The following is a 6,204-nucleotide window of genomic DNA, read 5'->3' on the forward strand; positions in this document are numbered from 1 at the left end:
TATCACTTTTGACCCTGCCAGGTCACTTGCCGAGGAGCAGGTCAACTCCAATCGCAGGCAAACTGGGATGACTCCCAGGATTACCAGTCCTGATACAAAGTTGTGCTCCAGGTGCACCCAGTATAAGGGGATTGGGCATGTACTGTCGTTCAATACACTTTATCAACACCTTGGCACTTACTGCACTTTCTAGTGGAAAGTTCATGCGGTGGCGGTACAGTGGTTAGCACTACTGCCTCAGAGACAAGGGACTCAGGTTCGATTCTGGCCTTAGGTGACTGTGTGTGGAATTTGCACGTTCTCCCCGTGTCTGCGTGATCACCAACAACCAGCACCTCTGGGTGCTCTGCTTTCCTCCCACTGTCCAAGATGTGTAGGTTAGGGGCTTAGCCATGATTAGTGCATGGGGTTGTGGGGAGGGGAGTGGGGTGGGCCTGGGTAAGATGATCTTCTGGAAAGTCAGTGCAGACTCGATGGGCCAACTGCCCTCTTTCTGCATTGTTGGAATCCTATGATGGGGCCGTGACGACTGAAAAGTGCCCAGCCATGGAAAGAGTTCTGGATGTTCCCTCCCAACTGGAGCCTGCTCTGGCTCTGCTGGCCAGAGGATGATCGCCAAGGAAATCAGGGTCAGCAAGCTGCCTCCAATGCCAGTGAGGGTGGGGGTGGGGGAATGAAGACTCAGCATCCATAAATGTATGTTTAAGGCACTCTGATCACAACAGGGGCTTCTCATGGGTGATCTTATTTCTGTTTATATTTCAAAGCTCTCTGGGTGGTGTGATTATTAACACCAGAAAAACCATGTTTGTTTCATGTTTCTTTGATTTGAATATTACATAAACAGTGATTTTGTTTTAAATGCCTGAATAGGCATGATGGTTCTTGGAGGTACGGGTGAGAGGGTGAGATTTTGAACTTTACAGCATAGGCTGCAGTTGGAATTTCAGGCCCATCAGCTGCGTATCACAAATGCTTTGTACCAAGGCAGTGCCCTTGGCAAGAACTGGAATCAATCCCATGATAGCTTAGTTGAAGGTGCGCATTATCAAGGCCTCCCTGGTGTCCCTGCCTACTTGAAGGTTCCTGACTCTTCTTCCAAGCTTTTACAGCTTAGCCTTTAACATGATTATTCCCACGAGACTCATCTCCAAACTTCGTGGCCTGGGGCTCGACTCATCCCTCGACTTCCCAAACCACAGATCACAATCAGTAAGGATAGGCAACACCACATTTTCCATGATCATCCTCAACACTGGTGCTCCGGAAGGCTGTGTCCTCAGTCCCTTACTGTACTCTTTATACACTTTTGACTGTGTGGCCAAACTCTACCCCATCTCAATTTTAAAGTTTGCTGATGACACCATCATTGTGGGTCGGATCTCAAACAATGATGAGACACAGTACAGGAAAGAGAGAGAATCTGGTGAACTGGTGCGATGACAACAACCTCTCCCTCAATGTCAACAAAAAGGAGATAGTCATCGACTTTAGGAAGTGTAGTGGAGGGCATGCCCCTGTCTACATCAATGGGGACGAAATTGAAATGGTTGAGCTTCAGGTTTTTAGGTGTCCAGATCACCAACAACCTGTTCTAGTCCCTCCATGCAGATGCTATGTTAAGAAAGCCCACCAACACCTCTACTTTCTCAGGAGACTAAGGAACTTTGGCATGTCTGCTACAACTCTCACCAACTTCTACAAATGCACCATAGAAAGCATTCTTTATGGTTGTATCACAGCTTGGTATGATTCCTGCTCTGTCCAAATTCCGCAATAAACTACAAAGAGTCGTGAACAAGCCCAGTCCATCACGCAAACCAGCCTCCCATCCATTGACTCTGTCTGCAGTGCCTGCTGCCTCGGAAAAGCAGTCAGCATAATTAAGGACCCCTCGCACCCCAGACATACTTTCTTCCATCTTCTGTCAGGAAAAAGATACAAAAATCTGAGGTCACATACCAACCGACTCAAGGGCATCTTCTTCCCTGCTACCATCAGACTTTTGAATGGACCTACCTCGCACTAAATAGATCTTTCTCTACACCATAACTATGACTATAACACTACATTCTGCACTCTCTCCTTTCCTTCTCTATGAACAGTATGCTTCATCTATATAGAATGCAAGAAACAATACTTTTCGCTGTTTACTAATACATGTGACAATAATAAATCAAATCAAAATCAAAATCCTGACAAAATGGCCACACCATCCTGCTCACCATTCCTCATTGCTCACTGACCCCAGAGGCAGCTCTTAATTGCTTTTTTTTTTGGAAAATCTGCCAAACCAGACATTAGGTTCAGAACCGAAAATAATCTGTGGTGAAATGGCAGGAAAATGGTAGTAATATTCTGCTTGTGATTTCCACAAATCTCATTTATAGAACAAGAAACATCAAAGACTATTTTTATTTAAATACTGAATTCTGTAATCCAAGCTCATCTGTTTTTGCAAATAACAACCTATTAAATTCACCCAGCGAAATACAGAATGATTACCTCATTAATCAGTCCTGGAATGTATCGAGTATGAATGTTGAAATTAGACTCACAAAGATGGTGAATGTTTTCCATTTTTCATGACATAATGGAACATTTTCTGATTTAAATAATTATTTACTTAATTCATTAGTGTTTTCAATTATATCCCAATATTTGTTATAAACCTCAAAAAATGTTAGATTATTTATTGATACTTGCAACAGTAAAAAAAATCAACGTCATTGCTGCATTTTAAATTCTGCTTAATTTTATTTTTGTTTTTTCTCAGTGTGCCTTTCAGTCCCAGGGTGGAATTTTCCCCAAAAAATGACAAAGGGCCTGATTCTCCGACCTCTTCAGACAGCCTGCAGGAATCCCGATACCCCGGTGGATGGGGTGTTGGCTAAAAATTGGGATTTCAAACGGGCGTGAGGGCTCTCGGGATTCACCCGACCAGTTCTGATTAAGTTCCCATCCAGAGGGTGCGGAAACTCAATAATTATGCAAACCTGCTAATTTGAATGTAATTAATGGGTTTGACAGCCAATTGACCAGCCTCCCGCCCGCCATTCACCCAACCTGGCAGTGATAACGGCATCAGGTGGAATTTACAGGGCGCACTGGACCCCATGGATCTAGAGGAGCACCTCTATCAATCCCTCAAAAACGGGCTTCCTACAGCCTCCCTCCCTTCCCCTAACACACACCACCCACACACATGAAGGAGACATGACCACAACTCAGCCCTCCTTCCTCTTCAGACCCCCCATCAACTCTGCCTACTTCAGACCCCTCACTCAGCCTCCCTTCAGGCCATGCTTGGCAATGTAAATAGTGCACTACCCCTGGCACTGACATCCTGGCCTGGCACCTTGGGCCCCAAGGTGGCTTGAGGAAGTAGGTCCAGTAGCCATTTGCCCCTCTGCTGCTGGCAGGCTGCTGAGGAAGGTTCCCTCAAGGGAACCTTGGGGGGTTGGATGAGCTTGGGCTGGGAGACAGGGGTTGACATTACCACTCTCCGCCAGGATGGGGGTGTCATGGCTGGTCTGCCCCTTCTAGCCCTGGCAGACCTGAAGATTATCCCTGGCATGGGGATTTCATGGATAAATAAATAAAAATAACTAAGTGCGAGAAGATTACCATCACACCAGTTTTCTGGCCTGAAATGACACTTAGGGCCCGATTTTCCCATTCTATGGCAAAGTTTCCTGAATGGGGATTTCAGGCAGTCCGGTGATTAATATCTGGATTCCTGTCTGTCAGCTGTGCAAATTTTGAAGTGGCCAGGTCACTTTCATCTCCATGCTCCCCGGTCACCTGGCAGACTTTTAAATCATTGCAGCACTCCATTCTGCAGCAGAGATTTCCTATCTCCCTGTCAGAAGCTGCAGTTGTGAGCAGACTCTTATGAAGTAATCGGACAGAGATGAGTGTCAATTTTACTTGGGGAAAATTAGGTGGAGGGGATGGGTGGTGGTGGGGGAGAGAAACGGGTTCCATTCTGCACAAATGTGCACTCAGCCGCAATTTATGCACACAGCTTTGATCTGAAGTTTCTGAGGCCAGGAAGCAAGTTAAATTCTTTGACCCCCCATCTCCATTTTGAAATGAAATCCTTTCATCTCTAATAAATTAAACATGCAGCGCCTTGAAGAAGATTTTCACTGGCAGCTCAATGGATTTCTATCATCCTCCAGCCACCTGTGTTTATTTTCCTTTCACTTCATGGTTGAATGCACCTGCAGTGCACCATTGATCCTGAACACAATATTGACAGAGTCTAAAGCTAATTGACAGCCTGTGGTTTCATTTCCTGTTTTGCAAACCACAATCGTTTTAAAGAAATTCCACCTGAATCATGCTGCCGGCATCAGGAGGAAACACTTTCATTTTCCCACCAGCATGGGCACTTTGCCATAGAATGGGAAAATCGGGCCCTAAGTGTCATTTCAGGCCAGAAAATTGGTGTGATTGTAATCTTCTCGCACTTAGTTATTTTTATTTATTTATCCAATTCAATCCAATCAAGTTCAATTCAGAGTCTCAACAAGTGAGACATTCGTGATCCAAGCTGACAAGACAGGGCTCTCACCTCCTGTCTTAGGCTTGATCTACATGATCCAAGCTGATTGGAGTTGGCATTGCACCTCCTCCAAGGCTTGATCTCATTTGCATCTTAGCCAAAAGGCCGAGATACCGCTTTAAAAAATTGCTTCAAATGAAGCTAAAATATAACCTAATGACTTCAACCAAGTACAGCATGTCGATACTACACTTGATCTTAGCCAAAAGGCCGAGAAGCGCGCACCTAGTTATTTCTGGGAGAATGGTGAGTTTTGTGCTTGATCTGATAGGGGTGGGGCCTAAACATGTCAATAAGCTTAGCTTCACAGAGATCAGTCACCATTTTTAAAAAGGATGCCACGGTCTCAAAGTGGAAGTGAGGAACCGCTTTCCTTCCCCCCACGGACATTGGTGTCTCCCCTCCCCACCCCCCACTCCCACAGCCCGCATTGTAAGCATGTTTGCCCAAACCCCTCCCCAATAAAGATCACCGGCATCGGGGTACTCCCCTTCATGACCCTCCGCTTCACGGCTCCCCTCTCATGACATCCCCACGTCATATCCCAGCCCCTTCAGGCTCCAACCCCTCATGCACCAGCCCAGCCCTCTTGCTACTGTGCCAGACACCCTGGCAATGCCTTGTCCCTGGACCACCAGGGGTTTCAATGGCCTCCGAGCCTACCCGGTGGCCATCATGCCTGGTCTTTGTTTGTGGAGACCAGCAGTGATTTTTGCCAGGTTCCCGCTGCACCGGAGGATAAGAAAATCCCGGAAGCAGGGAAGATCAGGCCTCGAACTGACTCAGCATATTTAAATGCTCCGGAAGCAGTGAATGGGAAGATACCGATGAGGTTTTGTGCTGGCACAGAACACGCTAAACCACTCACCGCGATTCTCTGGCCACGCTCCACTCTTAACACGTTCTGCGCCGGGCGCGACACGATCCAAATATCTGTATATCTTTTTAATTGAAACTGTTATTTAAAATAGTTTTATATCATCTGGACATTATAGCCATAAGCAAAAGCTCCCCTTTCCAAATGGGCACAGTAAGAAGTCTCACAACATCAGGTTAAAGTCCAACAGGTTTATTTGGTAGCATGAGCTTTTGGAGCGCTGCCCCTTCATCAGGTGAGTGATGAAGGAGCAGCGCTCCGAAAGCTCATGCTATTAAAATAAGCCTGTTGGACTTTAACCTGGTATTGAGAGACTTCTTACTGTGCCTACCCCAGTCAAACGCCGGCACTTCTACATCATTGCTTTCCAAGTGAGAATTAGCCTTTCAACTCATCAAGTTTGCTATGTCTCATGGGCAGGCTTAGCCGATTCTAGCTCTAAAAAAGTTTGGTTTGGAGACTCTTTAAAAACATAGTGACAAGTTTCCCTGTGAGCCAGACATCTAACTGACCAAAAATAAAACCACTGCTGTTAAACAGTCCTTGCATGTCCCAGATTTAAGTGCTTATTTAATACATTTCATGGAGTTTTCCACTCTCAGACTACTCCCCATGAATACTCATTGGCAACCATACTCTTCAGGTTAACGTCCCCTATCTGAATACATGACCCCTTTAAATTCTTACTTTTCAGTGTTGTCATGGTTTAGATTTTTAAAAATAATTTTTGACGCTTAAGGATTGTGTTTTAAAACTG

The 6,204-nt window shown here is 45.5% G+C and overlaps 1 non-coding gene across 1 annotated transcript; it reads right to left on the reverse strand.

The window, feature by feature from the left end:
• Positions 1 to 4,600: 4,600 nt before the first annotated feature.
• On the reverse strand, positions 4,601 to 4,792 carry LOC144504206 (U2 spliceosomal RNA). Its single transcript, XR_013499605.1, has one exon. It is a non-coding gene; the product is annotated as a U2 spliceosomal RNA (small nuclear RNA).
• Between the last annotated feature and the right edge of the window lie 1,412 nt (positions 4,793 to 6,204).

The sequence above is a fragment of the Mustelus asterias genome, chromosome 14 (genome assembly GCF_964213995.1).
Source record: "Mustelus asterias chromosome 14, sMusAst1.hap1.1, whole genome shotgun sequence".
In the NCBI taxonomy this organism is placed as follows: Eukaryota; Metazoa; Chordata; class Chondrichthyes; order Carcharhiniformes; family Triakidae; genus Mustelus; species Mustelus asterias.